General features: G+C 45.4%; 1 long non-coding RNA gene across 1 annotated transcript; it reads right to left on the bottom strand.

Moving 5' to 3' along the window:
* Window positions 1-395: 395 nt before the first annotated feature.
* LOC144098250 (uncharacterized) lies at window positions 396-4,074 on the bottom strand. Its single transcript, XR_013307148.1, has 5 exons — window positions 3,763-4,074; window positions 3,560-3,625; window positions 3,311-3,405; window positions 3,169-3,234; window positions 396-2,793 (listed from the first exon to the last, which is right to left on the bottom strand). It is a non-coding gene; the product is annotated as an uncharacterized LOC144098250 (long non-coding RNA).
* Between the last annotated feature and the right edge of the window lie 17,333 nt (window positions 4,075-21,407).

The raw sequence follows: 21,407 nt of genomic DNA, 5'->3' as shown, positions 1-21,407 counted from the left end.
GTGTGTGTGTGTGTGTGTGTGTGCAGGTGACTGGTGGTTTTACAGTTTTCTTTTTATGATTAGTAACTTGGCAGCCACGATTTCAATGCTGTTATTCATTGAAATATTTTGTCACAATTGGCGATCCTGCTAAGTGGACAGAAAATTCTGCATACAATAAACTGTTCTGCTGAAATAAGCAAGTTCTTGTAAAGCAAACAGTTCAAGTTGTCAAAGTCTTATAGTAGTAAGGGAAAGGCCATATTTCTGACACATTAGACTTATCATGAGTAAGTCACTAAAAATGGTAGAAGTTTTACATAGGGCAGAGCACATAGTAGGGCATAATACAGCACGCCTTTCCTTTTCTAAACTTCCTTATTTATTTTTCAAATGAATATACAGTGCAATTCACATAGTCACCTCCTAAAGGGGTCATAACACCATGACAGAGATGCACATCCTTCCTTTCTTCAACTTCCTCCTTTTTGTCCCCTTAAAGGACATAGTCGAAGGTGTTGCCAGTGACCACGTGACAGAGATAACACGAGTAGTGCTTTCACATGAAAATTAGCAGTGAGGAATCGCAGTGCACTCCCTAATGCTACTGGCTGCAACGTGCATTCCAATGCTTCTGCTGCCACATTTCTAGGAGCTTTGAATTTTTTCGAGGAGGGTAAGGCTTCTTTTTTTTTACAAGGATTGACATTCTGGTTTTCAAAAATGTTGCAAGCAGTGCATCGATAAGCTGTAGCATGAAGGGAAACAACTGCTTAAGTGCAGAGCACTTTGAATGCTACTTTGGAGCTTAGATGTAGACACCCTATTTGTTATTAATCCATCCTCATTCAAGCATACATAACTTTCAGCAGTCACTATCAACTGCAAAAAAGCTGATGAAGGGACTGTTAGTACCGGCTTCTCTTTGTTGTAGCACTTCAGCATGGTTAGCTTGTTCCCTCGGCTGAGCTGCTTATTGCTTCAAGACAGGCTTGGCAACTGTTTACTTTTTGGATTTGCGTGACAACATACCCTGCAAGGTACTCGAGAGATTCATGTTCCAAATTTTCAACGTCAACAGGTCAGATGGACAGACAACATACATCTTGTTTTCGTCTGGTTTGCCCTCCTCAATGCCAGTTAACAAAAAGCAGTCCTCTTCAGCATAGCTGCCATCCTTACTTGGCCGCTGAAACGGAGACACTGTAGCAGCTCGAAGTGTACACTTGAATTCAAAAACATGGGGCACAGGGTTTTTGCACCGAAGTGTCCAGAAAAGATTCTCAAGGGCATCTTGACTAAACCTGCTTAGAAACAGGAACTTTAAGTACTTCTCAAGAAACAGGGCCTGCAGATGTAACATGGATGATGTTGCTAGGATGACACCAGTCTGCACTGGCTTCCAAACAATTTTACTTTCATCATCACTAATAGAAGTTTAATCGAAAAGTTCAATTGTTTCCTTGAAAAACTGAAGAGCCTTTCCATATTCAATATCATCAAAATGGCTCAGTGCCAGTTTTATTCTTGAAGTCATCAGGTGGAACGATCGAAGCACCATCTCAATAAACCATGCAGTTGTTAAGGCTGACTTATCCACTGATCCTTTCTCTACAAACAAGCCTAACGCAGCAGCGGTGTCACTGTTCATGAGGCTAAAAGCTGGCCCTACCTTCATTTTGTCATAATGGTTTAGATCTACTGAAGAAGCCTTAAGGTGAGGCGCTAGCTTTAGCTCTACATTGGTGTCAGTTTTGATCAATGTCTGGATAGGCTCGATTGACACTACGTTTCCTGGCAAATTGTTTTTTTCTCACTGATTCTTCAGGCAGACATATCTTCTGGCCTTTTGTTAAGTGGCTCCTCAGGTTTTTAAGGAGATGAGGAATGCCAGCCATGAAGAAAAGCGGCCCAGATGCATCACATGGGTGGGGACACGAGGTTTTAGGCTTGCTGTGTTTGCCTACGACTATACCGAATAATTTCGAAATGGCTTGGTTTCCTCCTCTCATGTCTGTGACTATGACATCTACTTTTAGAGAAATTGCCTCACATGCTTTTATGATGTGAATTATTATGTCGTTTACTGTTTTCGCATGGAATGGATTCCCAGTAAACTGGTAAGGAACTGTTTGCTTTCAGTGGGTTGTGATGCCCCCGATCATAAACACCAGCCCATGAGTGGCAAGGAATTCAAGTGGCAGTGTTCCATCTGCAAGCGGGATAGTGGGGGCTCCAAGCGCTCTTCCTAAAGATGGGCTGTACAACAAGCCTAGTGTAAGCTGCATTTCATCCAGCATTAAAGTGGCATGCCACTCTTCAGATGACATAAGGTTGACCTGTGATAAGGAAAGGATAAGTGAGTGTGAACAGTTACTCTAATAGTGACATAGGTGAGTGGTCATGAGCATGTGCCTATTTACCTTACCTTAAGTGCAAGTGACTCCATGATCTCCTGCAGCAAACCTGGTACAAACTTGTACCCTTCCAGGTGACGATTTAGAGTGCGTTCTGTTGGCAGAGGTTGGCCAAGCTCCCTGACCGGTTCATAGCCACGTGCTCCACTGGAAAGTCTCACTTTCAGTGCCTTTATAATGGTCTTTTTGGTTCATCGTGTTCCCTTCATTGCTGCCATTTTTAGACATTTAACCTAGTCCTCATTCAAGAAATTAGTCAGGCCGGCAACGAGGTGCTTATTTTCTTTTAGTGCCTGCAACCGCTGCTTTTGAGTAAGACGAAGCCTTCGTCGTGTCGCCTGGAGCTCAGCTACAAGCTTCGCTATTCTCTTTTGCAGGGCTTCTTGTATCAGTTGGGCTGTAAGAGCGAACCAAAAGTTGATGCAGAGCAGCTGTATACAGCGTTCGGAATAATATGTTGCTGACAGTGAGTGAACTTATATGAAAGAAAAGAGAATGCATATAGAAGCGTACTGGACAAGTTGCAGAATCCGTGGATGTTATTTTCGGACTGTGCTCTTCACATAGTTTATTTGCCCTCACTTTGCAATAATGTCTGACAATCAGGGTTGTTAAAATGTATTGATGATTACATCAGAAAGGAAATGTTTTGACTGCAGGATAATAATTTGGGAGAGCAAAAAAAAAGCTTGTGTCACCTTGCATACTTCAGTATGCAAAAAACAGTGGATGACGGAACACTGCAAAAATGGAAGAAGAATATTTAACTCACCAGTTTTCATACTTACTTGTGGGAAACCGACACCCATCTCTGTGGCTGATTGCACGTCAGAAGTACCTGCGAGGAGAACACGGCAATATGATAACCCACTCTGTAGAGGTGCATTAGTATTTCATGTAGAGAAAATACATACAGGATGTCAAATGCTTTGACCCACAACTGCAGCCTCTGTTCTTGGATGGCCCGTGGATACAGGTACATGAAACATGAGAGAGTTTGCAGCATACACTGGACGAGAAAAAAATTAATAAGTACAGAATATATAATTTGCCTATCTCTGTGCTGTCTGTACACATGTTTCATCTGCATGTGAACACAAGAAGAGCATGAAGACAAAAATGCTGACAGGAAAAATTGTGAGAGTACAGGTAAGAAAGCTTACCAATTTCAGTGTCCACAGGTTGAGATCTGATGTCCACCTGTATGTTTGGCTCGACTATAGGGGTGTCTGCGCAGGATACGGGAAAACCATTAAACATTACAACTGAAGTATAGAACTGAAGAGTAGTTTGTATAGCGTGTATGGCTTGAAGGCTATAAGTTCTCTTCAAAAATTTGACCCAATGAACACCATGTAATACATACCAGCACTATCCACTCTTATTCTTCAGGGGGGGTGGCTTTTGCGGCTTGGCAGCTGGTCAGTGCAAAAAGATGCTTGGCGTCGCAAATTGCTTTAGCTTTTTGTTGGCCGGTATTCCTTAAAATAATCGGCTCGAACTGATCTTCCGTCAAGTGGTCCTGTAGCAGAAGTGAAAACCACTTATGAGTTTGCTAGCAGTAGTATCCCACTCGGATTTTGGCCAGATCTGTATTTCACATACATTCACAGCACACATGTGCTAAACTGCCAGCCTCTCGGGCTGTGCTCGAAATATCGTCGCCTTCCTCAACTTTAACGCGCGATCGAATCAGTCCACAGACGAGAGCACTCCGTCACGATCTCGTGCGAGGCAAAATTAAAACCTGGTCCTTCAGAATGCTAGCGCATTTTATTCGCATTGGATTGCTCATAGCAATTGAGCGTCGATTTTTCTTAAACTTTTTAACGCGCTTGTTTAACAATGCGCATGGAAACACAGCTGTCAAAAAACGCCAAAAGTAGAAATGAATGCTAAAATTTATTTGTATTATCTCAAGAAACTCAATTCGCATATTTGTTAGAGACTTTTTCGCGCTCCCGTAACGCCTTACTTGCACGCTATATAAGACTGCGTGAGCTACGTTAGAATTCAGTGATATTCACGGCGGACTTTGGTCCTCAACGCGTGCGCGCGCGAAATACTGTCGCAGCTCGGCACGCGCACGTGCAACTTTTCTCTCGAACCTCTGTGTAGCGAATATTGCTTACCTCGCATAGTCGGGCAGTTGCCGAAGGTTCAATGTCTTTCCGGCCGATTCTGTGTAGCCACACTTTTCTTCCAGCAATGTTTTGCTTCCCGCGCGGGATGCAAAATAATTTCTTGCCGCAAGACATTATGGCCTTTTCCAGAGCCTAATTAGCACAGCAATGTGCGTGTACTCTATCGAATTCGTTGAAGAGAGAAGATTGCGGGCCGCTGGCAGAACAGGCGATGCCGCTGCAGACCTCAGCTACTGTACTCGAGCTCTCTGCCCGTGCGTGCGGGAACTTTCATGGCGGCGGAGGGGCGGAGCAAGGTCAAGTGCTGCAAGTGACCCCAGAACTGACGGTATCAAAGCCTTTCCTTACTTTTATATTATTGAGGGACTTTACTGCCACGGTGGCCTAGGCGCCGCCACGATGAAGGCTAGAAAAGCTAGCATAATGTAGGCGCGCGGCGCGCACACCAGCTGTTTACCCTGACGTCACTCCGCGCATGCGCACAACTGACGAGGTGGGCGGCGTCTGGTCTGTCGTCGGCGCAGTGGCGAGGCGCGCATACCAGCTGCAGGCTATGAAGTCACTCCGCGCATGCGCACAGCTGGCGGAGTGGTGATGCCACAGCTCAGCGCGCAGCCACGCTGACCTCGCGAAGTGGCTGGCACAGTGTAGCTATCACTACAAAAATAACAACAAGCGACTTGAAACCCTGAACAACCTCTACATTCTATGCAGTCAATGATATTTGGCGGTAATAAATAAATTTTATTTCTTGGATGGAAGATAAACTTTGTTTTTGCAATATTTAACTTTTAATTCATTTCTTGCTGCCCAGGTGCTAATCAGGTTAAGTGTTCGACTAGTATGAGAAGACAAATCCGGACCAGAACTGTCTGGAAAGAATAAGCTTGGGTCATCAGCGTAAATTATGTACTTGGCACTGGGGTCAATGCTATGTCGTTTATATATAAAACAAATATAAAAGGACCTAGAATGCTCCCTTGCGGAACACATAGTTTAACCGGTTTGATGGCAGAAGAGTGTCCAGTTATTACAATGCATTGGGATCGGTATTGGAGGTAAGACGGTACTGAAGGTAATATGGTAAGGTAAGATCGGTATTGAAGGGACTCACATGCTTGGGCAGTGGCACTTGCCTATTAAGCACGGTTTTTCCATTTCAGTTTGTGCGCAGTGAGAGTGCAGACAATGAATACAATTTCGTAGGTTAAGCTGCTGATAGCTCTTATTATAAGAACCATATTAGTTATGCCTTTTTTGTCGGATATGCAAATTTCCACATGGATACATTGGGCGGATTTGAACCGAACAATTAGATGCGATTGCTGAGACCAACTGGGCTCACCAGTTCTAATTGGGAGTCCATTTTGACTAGTCATTTGGAACACATTTTCATTTGGAACCAGCTGGAAACTCAATCATTTCAATTGTTATTTTTTGACTTGGAAACATAAGAAGCAGGTCGCGGATATCGTTTAAGAACAGCTAGAAGCGAAACACAAGGAGAACCTCAGTGTTTTTTTGGCCAACGCATGTATACCGTGTGACTCGCTTGATCCGTATCAGCTATTTCGCTAGCACACGCCATCGGTTCTATAAAAGCTGCTCCGCAGCTCTTCGGCTTCGCATTACCATGCGCTGCTGAACATTTGCAGCCTCGCAGAATAAGCGGGAGGTGGACGTTCAGTCGGACATTCGACGGTCGGCTCTTTAAGCCGAGATCGCCTTTCACATTTGACGCCTCTGCTGCGAGAATAGTAGTGACCGCGAGCTTCAAGCTGCTCACTGGCTGCTTGCAGATCTTCTTTTGTTTACTGAATTATTTCATCTTAGACCAACATAGTAATTTAGATGTGCCTTTATATCCACTTTGTTCTCAGCGCATGGAAACGCTATGCGATGCTTATCAAGCGTTCCGGCGATGGTGATCAGGTTGTATGCATTAGGCTTTGCAGCATGTTTTCGGAAAACGGCTTCCGCTGCATGCAGTATCACTGTCAAAATGCTCTCTGCACACGTAGTCAGTGGACTGGTGAACATGATCACTACGGAGAATAGCTTTTAGCCGTGTTTCCAGGCGAGTTCCGTCTTCGGAAAGGCTGAAGAGCGGTATATGAGCTCCTTGCAGGACGCGTAGCCGCTACTGCTACTAGCTACAAAGCAGTTTCTGATCATAGTAGTGCATATTATTCTCTTCCTTCAGTAGGCAAATTCATCTTTAAAGATCCAAGATAGAGGATCAAAGCTTGTCTCTGCAGTTTCAGTCGAAGGAAACGCGCGAGAGGGTCCAGCACAGCGCCATGTACCTAGTTGTCAGCTGAGCTGCCGACCACACAGACAGGAATTGCTAATGATAGTTGATGTCATGAAACTGCCCTTCAATTAGCCAGACGAAGCAACAGATCACTGCATGCGCCTGTGGTGCTGCTTCGATTGGGCGAGGTACTTGAAGTTATTTGGGCAGTAAGCGGTATGTAAGCATCTACCTGCTCAGAAGTAGATGTTTGAATAACAAAAATAGGCATGCATCAAGGTTGGGCTCTTTGAAAACTGACAGACGTCGCAAAAGTTTTATGCGGGTATTCAAACCAAACCAAAACCGCTGAAGTCGTGCTGTGCCTAGCGGCGGCACTCTCTTCCGGGCACACAGTCATTACCGGGACTAATACGCGCAGGTGATATACTGCTAATGGCTGACAACAACGATGATTTGCAGAAGTTGATAGACATATGTGGTACAGAGGGAGATAGATTAGGCTTCAAGTAAAGTAAGAAAAAATCTGCAGTCATGATAATTAATGATGAGGGCGGCGAGCATAGAATACAGGAGTTCATGCTTGAAGTAGTGGATGAGTACAAGTATCACAGTGTATTGATTAATAACGGTGCTGAGTATCTGACAGAGCATGAAAAATATGTAATGAATAAAGCTAGTAGGAATGCAGCTGTCATGAAAAATAGGGCACTGTGGAAATACAATAGGTATGAAGTGGTAAGAGGGATCTGGAAAGGGATGATGGTTCCTAGCCTGAGTTTCGGTAATGCGGTCCTGTGCATGAGACGAGATGTTCAAGCAAGGTTAAAAATCAAACAACGCGGCGTAGGGAAGCTAGCTTTTGGGGGCACATGACAATACACCATATCAGGGGGTACAGGGTGATATGGGATGGGGGTCGTTCGAGAGCAGATAACCTAGCAGTAAGATCGCATTTGCGGAGCGATTGAGAAAAGTGGGGGAAAATCAGTGGGCTAGGAAAGTGTTCAGATACCTGTACATAAGGAATGATGACACGAAATGGAGAAAGCGAGCGAGAAAATTGACAAGCAAATATCTGGACAGGAGTAGGGGGGGGGGGAAATCAGCAATTATCGGTTAAGAAAAAGGTTAAAGAAACAGAGCTCTGTGGAAAACAGGGTTGCTGACGAAATCGGCACTGGGAACATAGAGGATTTTTAAGCAGGAAATTTCCAAAGAAAATATCTATGATAATTGTAGGGGAAGCTCTTTGGTGTTTGAGGCCAGGACGGGAGTTTTACGGACTGATACATACAGAGTCAGGTACCACGAAATAGACACGTTGGGCGTTGCGTGCGTAGAGGAGGAGGAAGCGGCTGAACACTTGAAACTTGTCTGTAAAGGTCTTCACACTACAGTGGAAAGCAGCGGGGTTTATTTATCCAAGGCATTGGGGTTTGAGGACCGTAGATGGAAAGTAGATTTTTAGCAGGTACAAGTAACCAAGCGATGGTTATCTGACTGGTGGCTAAAATCAAGAGAAGAGTAAAATTTCATAAGTCTTGGCAAGGTGGCTTGAGCCACCGCCGGATTTAAAAGGTTCAGCCTTATCCATCCATCCATCCATTCATCCATCCATCCATCCGTCCGTCCGTCCGTCCGTCCATCCATCCATCCATCCATCCATCCATCCATCCATCCATCCATCCATCCATCCATCCATCCATCCATCCATCCATCCAACCAAGTGACCACTCTCTCATCACAACACGGCCGCGTCCAAAGACCTCTCTTTCTTCCACTGTGTTCCACGCCAAAACATCTGTTACCTCATAGTTACTAAGTGCACATAAAAATCACTGTTCACAAACAAACACCAAGCCATCGGACCATTCCTTTTTCGCTCTGAAGAAAAATGCCAAGAAGTAGCCGTAATGAACAGACGCTCGAATATCGCCGGAAGAGCTCGCTCACTGCCCCCTTTGTACAGTTTCTTACTGCACACGACTTGACGCTAACTTACATTCACAAAAAGCAAACCTCACAGGAATAAATGCTGCAGGAGCTTCTCGCACTGAATGAAGAATGAGAATTACACAAGGTCTCACATAGATGGTTGTAAAACAGCACTCTCCGTTGGGAGTGCAGTAACACAAGGAAAATGGCAGATAATAGTAAAGCTGCCTCCATGCGCGTCAGTTCTCACTGCCGTGTCACGCCATTGATGTGGCTGCAGAAAGAAAATACTGAAGAACTACATTGAAATGATTATTATGGGCACAACACTAAACTCCAGAAATGCCGTTCAACTCTTAATAGGGACAATACATAATGTAGTAATAGCTTGGCCGGAAGGAGAGGGCTGATGCATGGGCCGCACGAGCCCGTGATGATAAAATAAAACAAGTAAGCATGCCTCATAAAGATTGTGTTTAGTTCGTATAAACTAAATTGAGGTGCGTTGTAGCGACCACTGAATGGTAAGGTCTAGAATTAGCTTAGACTTGAACAGGGAACGGAAGAAGCTAGTGAAGAAGAAGACCATTAACGAGTTAGCCGTAGGAGGGAAAGCACAGGAGTTTAGGATAGCGCTGCAAAACAGATATTCGGCTTTAACTGAGGAAGATGATCTTGATGTTCATTCAATGCACGATAATCTGCAATCAATAATTACGGAGTGCGCAGTAGAAGTAGGCGGTAGGACAGTTCGAAAGGATACCGGGAAGCTATCTCAGGTGACGAAAGATCTGATTAAGAAGCGCCAAAGCATGAGGGCGTCTAACCCTACCGATAGAATAGAACTAACAGAGCTATCAAAGTTAATAAACAAGCGCAAGGTAGCCGACATAAGGAACTTTAATATGGAGAGAATCGAGCATGCTCTAAAGAACGGCGGTAGCCTAAAAGCAGTGAAGAGGAAACTAGGCATAGGTAAAAACCAGATGTATGCATTAAGAGACAAGCAGGCCAATGTCATTATGAATATGGATAAGATAGTTAGCGTAGCCGAAGAGTTCTACACAGACCTGTACAGTAGCCAGTGTAATCAGAGCATTAATGAGAAAGACAGCAGTGCACAGCAATGCGTCATCCCGCCAGTAACGAAATATGAAGCAAAGAAAGCCTTAGAAGCAATGAAAAGGGGAAAAGCAGCTGGGGAGGATCAGGTAACAGCAGATCTGTTGAAGGATGGAGGGGACATCGTGTTAGAAAAACTAGCCACCCTGTATACGCAATGCCTTCTGACCTCGACTGTACCAGAAGCTTGGAAGAATGCAAACATTATCTTAATTCATAAGAAGGGAGACGCCAAGGACTTTAAAAATTACCGGCCGATCAGCTTACTACCCGTTGCCTACAAAGTATTTACTAAGGTAATCGCTAATAGAGTCAGGGCAACGTTGGACTTTAATCAACCAAATGATCAGGCAGGCTTTCGTAAAGAATATTCCACAATAGATCATATTCACACTATCAATCAGGTGATAGAGAAATGCGCAGAATATAACCAACCTCTATATATAGCTTTCATTGATTACGAGAAAGCATTCGACTCAGTGGAAACCTCAGCAGTCATACACGCATTGCGTAATCAGGGGGGTAGAAGAGCCTTACGTCAAAGTACTGAAAGATATATATAGCAACTGCACAGCTACTATAGTCCTCCATAAAGTCAGCAATAAAATTCCAATAAGGAAGGGAGTTAGGCAAGGAGACACGATCTCGCCAATGCTGTTCACCGCATGTTTACAGGAGGTATTTCAAGGCCTGAATTGGGAACAGTTGGGAATAAGACTAAATGAAGAATACCTAAATAATCTGCGATTTGCTGATGACATTGCCTTGTTGAGTCACTCAGGAGGTGAACTACAAATCATGATCAATGAGTTAGACAGGCAGAGCAGATTGATGGGTCTCAAAATTAACATGCAGAAAACCAGGGTAATGTTCAACAGCCTAGCAAGGGAACAACAGTTCACAATTGGCAGCGAGAGCCTAGAAGTTCTGACGGAATACGTCTACTTAGGGCAGGTAGTGACAGCTGATCCGGATCATGAGAAAAAGATAACTAGAAGGATAAGAATGGGGTGGAGCGCATGTGGCAAATTTTCGCAGATCATGAGTGGCAGTTTACCAATTTCCCTCAAAAGGAAAGTGTACAACAGCTTAATCTTACCGGTACTCACCTACGGGGCAGAAACGTGGAGGCTAACGAAAAGAGTTCAGCTTAAGTTAAGGACAACGCAGCGAGCCATGGAAAGAAAAATGATAGGTGTAACGTTAAGAGAACGGAAGCGGGCAGAGTGGGTGAGGGAACAAACACGGGTAAATGACATCCTAGTCGAAATCAAGAGAAAGAAATGGGCTTTGGCAGGGCATGTAATGCGAAGGCAAGATAACCGCTGGTCGTTAAGGGTAACGGAGTGGATTCCAAGAGAAAGTAAGCGGAGCAGGGGGCGGCAGAAGGTTAGGTGGGCGGATGAGATTAAGAAGTTTGCAGGCAAAGGGTGGATGCAGCTGGCAAAGGATAGGGTTAATTGGAGAGACATGGGAGAGGCCTTTGCCCTTCAGTGGGTGTAGTAAGGCTGATGATGATGACGCAAGAATTCATGAGACAACTAAATAAGCAACAATCACAACCTGGTTAAGCCAATCGTAGCAGGATGGAAGCCCCGTAGACAACAAGTACGCCGCATTGAATTGACTTTGTCACCTTTTCATCGGACATAAGATTCTGACAAATTTATTCTTATGAAGCAAGTAAACCAATCACTGAAAGATGTGGAGATGAGTTCACAATAAAATGCATCTCACTTTCGTGTACAAAAGTCAAGAAACTAAGAAAAAAAGATTCGCAGTCTTACAACAAATAGATTCCTTTCCAATCCAGCTTGCTCGTAGGAGATAATGCATTTGTAGAAATCTCCGGTATTTTTAGTAAGTTGTTTACATGCCATAAAACACGCCGTAACGTTAAACGAAAGTAGGGTGCAAATGGAATTTCCCCCTCCAAGAGTTGTCTATAAATCTTCCCTGGATCCCACAATTAAAACAGCTAATCCTAAGTAATAGTAGTTTATGAGGGACTAGCAGTCATAAATTTTCAGTTATGTAGCATGTGCATTTGTTTATGCTGCACTTGGTTTCGAAATTCAGGTCCAAGTTCTCATTTTCGGCGGCACTAGAAGAGCTGTACGAGTGGGTGAAGCCATACCATGGGAAAATGGCGATCATAGAAGAAGAAGCATCGTCAGCTATCGCAAGTGTCTTGGAAAAAATTTCCGCGGTGCAGTCAGAGTAAGTTTTTTATTTTCGCTAATTGATTATATTTGATTAGAGGTGCCTTTCTTGTGGGCGTACTAAAAAGGGTCAGCGAAAAAAAGTGAACAAAAAATGGTAGCCCAGGCTATTAGGAACAGTAATTTTGGCATACAATTTACTTTCTCATTCCTGGTACTGTTACGGTAGAATGCAGGTTTTTCTCTACACTACTTTTGGTTTAATATTTGACATTTGTCCATTATCGACAGCTTGGCCTCTGCAGTGGCTACAACGGATTCATTCGCTGTAGCATTCAATTCCTAGGCTCTGCAGTGCCAATGTCCACCAAAGATACGACTATACAAGGTGTTTAACAAGACTTTACAATTATTTTTACAATATAGGCTTTTGGAGCGAAAAGAGCGCTATTTTCGGTATAGCATAGTCAATGGTGTAGTACATCAGAATACATCTGGGACGTGCTAACTAGCAGGCTGCTTATCTGATATTCAATAGCTAACTTGTTAACTTTTACTGTTAGGCGTTTTAATTATTGAGAGGCGCGTAGCGTACTGTAAGTAATATCCATATCAGTTTTTAGAATTTCGAAACCGCTTTTGCCTATGGCGCTGTGGCCAAAACTTTTTTGGCTACATCGCCTCAATATACATGCACTTTCAAGGCGCGTGCAGGCAAAGCAACCTCTCCAGCGCACATAACTCGTAAAGAAAGCTAAGATTTGCTGGTCCTGAGCGCTGAAGGTAACTACGTTTTCAAGTTCTAAAAAGTGATATGGGCATTACTGCCGGTGGGCTACACACCTCGGAATAATTAACGAGTCAAACTGTAACAGTTCAAAAGTTGACTATTTATTATTTGTTAAGAGCCTGCTAGTTAGCATGTCTTAGGTGTATTCTGGTATACTACACCGCTGACAATGCTGTGCCGAAAAAGCGCTCTTCTAACACAGCCTGTGTTAAAAAGTTGTTTAAACTTTTCGGTAAGCCACCCTGCATGTTACACCGTAAATAGTGACAGCTTTGTCTGTCAGTTCATGAATATAGCAGAAAGACTTTGAGCTCGATTATCTAAGATTTCCTCACAAAAACAGTATCATCGCACTGTGGTAAGCATCTACCATCTTGGTTTTGGCGAAATGTTTCACATGGTAGCCGCCATTTTACGCTTGCTGTTGATGACAAAGCAGTAGAAAAGGGTTGTAAAAATGTAATCTTTCCGTTTCTACGTTGACCGGGATGCCAAGTGCACTTTTATATACTTTGTGTATTATGACGTTCAGTTTGTTCTGCTCAATTTTCTTCCATTTCATATAAGGTGTTGTGTAAGCTATCCTGGTCAAAATGAAAGCGTGTATTAACTTTATGGCTTATTTTTCTTTAAGTCCATGCTTGTGGTTTGATACCCTACTAATTATTCTCGCCACTTCCTCAGCTGTTGCTTTGAATCGCCTAATCATTTCCGCGTTGTTGCCCTTAATTGGCGCTACTAACAGGCCTAAGCTTTTCGCAAGTCGCACCTCTTGCATTTGCGCTCCCCCAACATATACTACAACAGGTTCAGAGTATCCTTTCTTCCTAAAAATTAGTAACTCTGATTTCTTGGGTGCGCATTGGAGTCCACACCTTTTGGCGTGCTCTTGCACGGCATCCACCGCATATTGCAGTATTTCCTGCATGCTCCCATATGACCCTCCGGAGGTCCAATTCGTAATGTTGTCAGCATACAGTGCGTGCCTGACACCCTGTATGCTGTCCAACCTACTCAGCAGTCCTAACAGTGCAATGTTGAAGAGCAAAGAGGACAGCACTGCCCCCTGCGGTGTGCCCCTACTTTCCAGCCGCGTGAACTCTGACCTGACTTCTCCGACATTGAGCCTAATTCTTCGGTTCGAGAGAAATACTTTGATATAACTAAACGCCCTAACACCACAATTGCAGTATTGTATAGTTTTCAGTACGATATCATGTTCGACATTGTCAAATGCACTTTTGAGGTCTAATGCTATAACTGCCCTGGTCGGCCAGCTTCTAGTCTTGTCGTTTATTTCTGAGTTAGCTGTGGAATTACCTATTCAGTCTAAAAGTTTGGTCTGAACCCGATCATCGTGTTTGGGAAGAGGCCAGTTTTATCTAAATGTCTGTAAATTCTTTTATATATAACTTTTTCTATCAACTTGCTGATGCACGAAATTAGCGACATTGACCTTAAATTATCGATACCGGTCTCTTTAGCGGGTTTCGGAATAAACAAAACTTCTGCCGTCTTCTATTAGGAATTTTATCTTTCCAGCCAGCATTTGTTAAAAAATTCCGTGATAGCCTCCAACTTCTAGACATCCAAGTTAGCTAGCATTTTGGTGGTAACCCGATCTCCGCCAGGCCAGGTATCCCTCCTCATGTCCACGACTGCAGCACGCACCTCCCAGGTTGTGATCTCCTTGTCCATTTCCTCATTCTTTGTGCCCGTGTATTCTGCCATGTCCAGACTGACACCCTCCTACTGTATGTATCTCCTTTTAAGCTCTGAAATGAGCTCCCTTTCGCTCCCCTTGAAGTTATGTATGGCCTTCAACAGATTTGCTTTGTCTCTGTTTCGCTCTTTCCTGGGTCCATCAGACATTTCAATATAGACCAGGTTATCCTGAAGTCAAGTCTGGCATTTAAAGAGTCACAGAGGTTGTGCAAATTAGCCTTGGCCAAATTCGAGGCATACTGCTGCGCGTGCTCCCTAAGCTCTGCTATTCTTTAGTTTCCTGTTAAGATTCTGCCTCCTCCACCTCTTTGTGAGACCTCTCCTCGCTTCCCATAGATGCAGTAAATAATGTTCAATGGCCGGAAAGTCCTTCGATGTCTTAATCTTTTTGGTGTGAGTTTCCACGTCCTCCAGAAGTGTTTTCGCCTATGCCTCATATTCTTCAATGCTATGCTCCTCCTTTCCGCTTCTGCACTCCCTGATTGTACCCCAATTTGTAATTCTGGCTGCCCCCCTCTTCGTGTTGCTATTGTTGCACTCAACTGTAGTCTACTCTTCTTTAAGTTCTCTCATGCTGCATGTCTGAGATTTTTCCAGTTCTTTTCTCAGTTTTCTACATTCATTATTCTTCTGTACAACTAAAAACCCGAGGTAACTCACGTTTCCCAGCTCACCTTTTCCGCTCTTTTCTTCGTTGTCTTCTTCCATCGTTCCGTCGATCCGCCTCTGCTTCTGTCGGCTAACGCCCAGCTGACGGACCGTGAGTGGCTGCTTGATCTTCAGCTGCCGGCCGCGCCCGTATCGAAACTTGTCCTGGGCCTTGACTCCCTGTCCTTTGCAACACCGAGGTCCCGCATCTTCTCTGCATATCTCCTCTTAATATGTATGGGTCTTGAATTTCTGCTCACAAAGGTTCGAGTTTGTCTTGTGTTCACCGTTAGACACTGAATAGCCCACTACACATTCGTCTCCCTCCACACGATCTCGTATCTCGCAGAGTTCACATCTCGTTACCTTCAATATAAGCAAAAGTCGGCCCTGTGTCCTACCTCTCCAAACCGGTAGCAGGCCGATGTCGTTTTTTGTAAACGTAGCACGGAATTTCCCCTGCGTTGTAGTAGATGTAAAAGGGAACTCAGCTACCCGAGAGCGTGAACGCCACTGTGATTAGCACTGCCACATGTAACGGGAGCAGCAGATAGCAACGCTCGCCGCTGCACTTACGAACAAGCCGATAACAAAATTGCCAGGCGTGTGCGCGAAGCACGGCGCTACGCCAGTCCCACGGTGTGATTTTTGTCGCTGCGGTGACGTCACTGCTAATCTTTTTCCACGGCGACTGTACGATGAAGAAAAAATATTTTTCAGGAAACAAGCGATTCGTGATTCAGTGCCTGCACCTGTGCGTAGAGGTGAACATTGAAGTAGAAATTAAAATCTTGGGGTCTACAAGCGTGTTATTCTAGTCACAGTTATTTGGAAAATAACTTCCTGCAGTGTGAAGCGCCTAGTGGTCTATGAGGTGCGTGATTACATGGCTCTTGTAAGATTGCTCATATACAACCTTTGTCCGTAAAGTTTCGAGACTGATTTATTTTATTCTCTAGAAATGATTCCCCAAAACAAATGTTAGTGCGTATGTGTATCGCCATCTTTTCGGGCTAACCTGAGATAATTTTGTTAATTGCAGTGGCAGCCGCTAGATGGCACTACATGTAGAAAGTACGTTGTCACTAGTCGTCTGCAAATTCTACTGTGAGTGAATTAGAGAGATGGACGTCCACCACGAACAGCGTGTAAACATAAAATTCTCTGTGAAGCTAGGCAAGGCAGCGACACAGACGTATGAGCTTCTTCGCTACGCTTACGGCAGCGAGACATTATCACGGGCGCGAGTTTTCAAGTGGCACAAGAGGTTCGTTTAGTGGACAACGTCGGTGGAAGACGACACAAGGCAGGGGCGCCCTTCAACCTCACGGATTGAGAACAACGTAGCTCGGATCAGGAAAATCGTACAGCAAGACCGCACCACTACAGTCCGCATGCTATCAGATGCTCTCGACATTAGTAAGACAACATGCCACCAAATTTTGCGTGAGAACTTCGGGAAACCAAAGCTGATTGCCAGACTTAATTGTGCCGTACTCTCTCACACAGGACCAGAAAGACATGCGGGCATAAGTGAGCGCTGATTTGCTCTCCGAGGCCGAGAAGGATGCTGCATTCGTCAACAGCGTCATTGCTGAAGAAGAAGCATGGTGTTTTCAATACGATCCTTAAAAAAGAGGCAGAGCGCTGAATGGCGGTCCACAAGCTCTCCGGCGTCGAGAAATGTGCGGCGACAGCAGACCAAAATAAAGACGATGCTGGCATTTTTTTCGATGCCAGAGGTGTCATACACCACGAGTTCGTCCCACAAGGGCATACGGTGAATTAGGCGATTTATATCCGCGTGCTCCAACCCAAGTGTGATGCACTGCGACACCGTCGCCCTGACTTATGGGCACCTGGACAAAGGGGCCTTCTCCGCGATAACGCAAGGCCGCGCACTGCTCTCAGCGTGAAAAAATTTCTCGCCAAGCACAAAATTACTGCACTTCCCCATCCGCCATGCTTCTTCTGACCTCTCCCCATCCCATTTTTTTCTGTTTCCTCTTGTAAAGAGAGCCCTAAAATGTCGCTGATGGGGAGCGTGGAGACCATTCAAGACTCAACGACAAAGGATCTGACAGCCCTGCCAAAAGAAGCGCTTTCCAAGTGTTTCCAACACCTCAAGCACCGTTGGAAACTGCATAGACTGCAAGAAAGGCTATTTCGAAGGGGGGCTGCACAAATGATTTCAATGTTCAACGAATTTTTTAATTGACTCAGTCTCGGAAGTTTACGGACAAAGGTTGTATCAAACTCTCAGTCCATTTTGATAAAAAGTGGGAGCGGCCGAAAGGACAAGGACAGGAGGCAAAGAAACGAAATCAACACCACGGGCGCAGTCATTCTTGAGGGCTAGTTGGTTCATTTCGACAAAAGGTAGCACTCATTTCTATGTCTCCTGTCATTGTCCTATTCCCGCCGTACTACAATTTGATGAAATGAGCCAACTATTCCGGAAGAACATTCGCCCTTAGTGCAAAACTGTGGTAAGTTGACGATAAGCTGCTGAAGCAGGCCTTCAATATAACACAAGCTGCTGAGAAAGACAAAAACAATGAGCATGAGAGCAGCCCTAGCAAGAGAGAGAAACAGTTAAAAAAAGTCAACCAGCTTAAACAGCGACTAAGCGGCTGTTACAAGCTAATAGAAGAACAGAACAGGAAACTCTACGAGTTTGATAGTCAAGTTAGGGACCAGAGGGCACGCACTCCCTCTCCCGAGCGGCAACCACAACTCAAAACCGCTAAGGCAGGGGACCTAGTAGGGGTAACCAAAATTCTAGGAAACATGCAACAAAAATTCCAAGCGATAGAACAGCGCATGGGAATGATGGGTGCTGAAATCCGCAGCCAGCGCAAACAAAGAATAACAGAAGGCGTAAAGGACAAATTTAATGCGCTACGCTTGCTACAGGATTCGGATCTATAAAATTAATCATGGCTAGTAAAGTTAAAGGCAGTCAAAACACCGAAAACCTCGAAATATGGCAGTGCAACTGCAGAGAATATAAGAAAAGGAGAAAACTATTACAGCAATTCATAAACGATTAACTAACCCCACCCGATGTAATAGCGTTACAAGAAACGAATATGACGCCAACGCTGCAAGGATGCACAGCAAACGTGTACCCGGAAAGCGCCAAAACCTCAACGCTCATAAGTAAGAACTTAGTCGCAATCATGCACAACAGCCTACCCGACACGGAAATAGAACACTTAATTACAGAGATAGTTCCAAAAAAGAAAGAGAAGGGCAGCAGCACCTTCGTAGTCAACATCTACAGCTCCCCTAAACAACAGAAGGACATGAAATTCTACGAACTCTTAAACGGTATAAGCAGCCTAGCCAAAGGAAACAAATTGGTAATAGTGGGAGACTTCAGCGCCAGAGACACAAGCAGGGGCTATGGCAGAGCACACAAAAAAGCAAGAATATAAAAGAAGCGGCAGAAGCCACGGCGTGTCAAATGATAACGGATCCATGTACCGTGTTGTGCTCGCGCTCCCTTCCTGCGATTGAGTCCGGCGAATTTGGTCATGGGGAGGATTCCCTGAAAACCACCGCGAAGGTGAATGAGCCCTCTGAAAGAAACGTGGCTGCAGGTACGTCGGATGCAACGACGATAATGGCGTCCCCACGTGTTTGAACATGCCATCGGGTCGACGAACGCAGTGTTGTCCTCTTCAGTCACGCTGGGGTTGAGTAATTGCCCGAGAGCATCGCCTTCGACACAGGTTCCACGTTACGGTCATCAGACGACGAAGTACAAGATCTTTCAACCCATGCTGGGAGACAACCCGCATTCCTGTGTCACGCAGGCGCCTTCCGGTTCCACATGGGCGCAGTCCGGACCCACGTAAGCGCCCACCTGGAGGCCGTGTGGACGACAATGTGACCGGGTCCAGTTCCCTTTCCATCAACCGAGCTGCGAGAGAACATCAGGACCACCCTGCCGTGGGTGGTACCATCAGCGCCATCGTTTGATTGGACATCATTCTTCGAACTGTATTCCCCAGCAAGGGATCTGGGGAATACGAAGAGTAACGAGCTGCTGGTTTGGTACCAGAAGAAAGCCCCCCTCTTGAAAGATACCCTTTGCTGAGAGAGACTCCTGACTGCTAAGAAGCCGTCTTTACTGAGAAGCACTCTCAGTTGCCCTTACTTGTACATTATATAAATAGTCTTAGTCTTTGTATAAAGTTTTCCTAGTTTTCTTCCTCCGATCGTCCTCGTCTCTTCTCCGGCCCAGTCGCGCTACCTGCATCCCAACAACTGGATGGCAGCTGTGAAGTTACCGGCTCCAACGGACCTCGGCAGCTACGGGACTTACGGCCGTAAGCTATACCTTGGCAGCGTGAGTGCCCAATGTTTTCCGTTCATTTCGCCAGACCGTACTAGCACAGGCAGATGCTAGGTGCGGATTCCGGTTGTCTGGGAAATTGATTTAGGGAAACTGTTCTGTTCGCTTCAAGCTAGGGCTTTTGTTTGAGTGGGATTGCTAAACGCATGGTAGAACTCACGATGGAGAAGTTAAAAGTGCAGGAGCGGCTCGAAATTTGCCAGGAGCTGGGGATTTCGCTACGTTCTGCGAAAAGAAAAAAAGAAATTCTCGAGGTTATTCGGCAGGAGGAGGTGACTACTGAGAAGGCCGACGAGGCTTGGGAAACGATTGTTGGACGCAAAGAAGAGCAGAAAAGACGGGAGTTGTGCGGGAAGAAAGAAAAAGAAGAGCTTCGGTTGGCTCAAGAAAGACGGGTGTCGTTCGATCAGAAGTAAAAAGAAGAGCTTCGGTTGGCTCAAGAGAGACGGGAGGTCCGTGAGGCAGAGGAAAAAGCGAGAGAACATGCTCAAAAAATGAAGGAGCTCGAAATTGCGTCGAACGGAGGGAATACGGCGCGTCTTAGCCCTGTAGCTTCGGCAGAGGAGCAAGGGAGACAGAGATTGCAGGATCTCGTCCCACCATACCGCGTGGGAGGCGATATTTCACTTTTTTTGGTAAATTTCGAACGTGCATGCGGGAGGGTGCACATCGACAAGACCGCTTGGTCGGAGAAGTTACTCCCTCTCCCTCTGTGCGAGGCGGCCGAACTGATGGCTCGCCTCTCACGGGAAGAGTGTGATGACTACGAGAAGGTAAAAAGCGCACTGCTTAGAAAGTACCGGCATTCTGCTGAAGCCTTTAGGCAGCGATTCAGGCAGGCAAAGAAAGGCGAGAGTCGCATACTGACTTCGCGTACCGGCTTAAAGTCGACTTAAACGAGTGGCTTAAGACCGCTGAGGTGCACAAAATTTATGACAAGGTACTGGAGTGCATCGCACTAGAGCAGTACTATAGCGCGATTCCAGAAGCTCTGAGGTTATGGCTGCAAGATAGGCTAACAGATATAGACCTAGACAAATCGGCACAGCTCGCAGACGACTATTACGTTCGCCGAAACCTCCAAAGCAAGGCAGGGTACGATAACAGGTCAGGAAAAAAAAGAAACCTATTTAAAGAGAATCCCCGTCCGAAGGGGGCCACCAGCACGCCGGGATCACCGAACAGAGGACGCGAGATCAAAAGGAGGAGGTAGCGAAAAAAGATCGAGTCACCCAAATCAAACGATTCGCCGAAACAGCAGGCACCAGCTGCTCACGCGCTTAAAGTGCGAAAGCGCATTGTCGGCTATAATTGCAACAAGGAGGGTCACATCTGATTGAACTGCAAACAGCAAAAGATGGCGTTCGCGTGCATGCGAGAGTCGGAGGAAAACCTTAAATTGCTGGAGCCATACATGCGGGACGTGGTGATAAATGGCAAGAAATTCAGAGCACTGCCGGATTCAGAGGTTACCATGGATGTGGCTCACCCGTCCTGTGTTTTCTCCACGGACTACACCGGCGAAGGCGCCTGGATTAAGCAGGTCGCCGAAGAACAGAGTGCATGCTTGCCTATAGCGAAGGTGACTCTAGAGGGGACTTTTGGGAGGCTTGACACAGAAGCGGCACTTAGCGCAAACTTGCCCAAACACTTGCCCTACCTATTTTCGAACAAATCGGAGCAGCTGCTGAAAGAGAAAGGTCTCTCTTTCACCTCGGGCTTGGCTTGCATGGCGCTAACACGTTCTAGAGCGCGAGAGCTCGCAAATAAAGTCGAGTGCGCTCCGATAAATGAGCAGGTACCGAACCATTCTCCCGACCAGCCGGGGGATTCTTGCAGAAAAACTGATCCGTCTAAACTGCATG

This window comes from Amblyomma americanum, chromosome 1 (genome assembly GCF_052857255.1).
Source record: "Amblyomma americanum isolate KBUSLIRL-KWMA chromosome 1, ASM5285725v1, whole genome shotgun sequence".
Taxonomy (NCBI): domain Eukaryota; kingdom Metazoa; phylum Arthropoda; class Arachnida; order Ixodida; family Ixodidae; genus Amblyomma; species Amblyomma americanum.
The sequence above is the reverse complement of the archived record's forward strand: the minus strand, read 5'-3'. Positions and strand labels throughout refer to the sequence as shown.